At 50.8% G+C, this 384-nt stretch overlaps 1 pseudogene; it reads left to right on the plus strand.

Moving 5' to 3' along the window:
* The window catches only part of LOC119586611, a 4,978-nt pseudogene extending 4,621 nt beyond the window's left edge, over positions 1-357 (plus strand).
* Positions 358-384: the final 27 nt, after the last annotated feature.

Raw genomic sequence — 384 nt, forward strand, 5'->3', positions numbered from 1 at the left:
TCGCAGGGGACCTCAACAACCATACCTCTCGCTCTACCCATGAGCGGTCCCCCTCTGACACCCATGCTGTTTTCCCCTGGGCCTTAGCGCAGAGTCTTCCTCTGTTACCTCCCTGTCCAAAACTCCACAAATCCCACACCTCAGGTATGCTGCTAGAACCACACCCTCCCCTTTTTGGCACTCAACATAGCACCACTACACCTGCATCTGTTTCTTTCTCCCTTTCTTTTGTGCATGCTGCTGCCTGTTCCCCTTCATAGCATCTGTCCGTAATTCTCTACCACCAGCAATAACATCCTTGGAACCAAACCTCTTCCAGGTCCTCAACGCCCATTACCATCACCCTCTTCGAATTAAACACATACCTATGTCATTAGCATACGC

The sequence above is a fragment of the Penaeus monodon genome, chromosome 21 (genome assembly GCF_015228065.2).
Source record: "Penaeus monodon isolate SGIC_2016 chromosome 21, NSTDA_Pmon_1, whole genome shotgun sequence".
Classification (NCBI taxonomy): Eukaryota; Metazoa; Arthropoda; class Malacostraca; order Decapoda; family Penaeidae; genus Penaeus; species Penaeus monodon.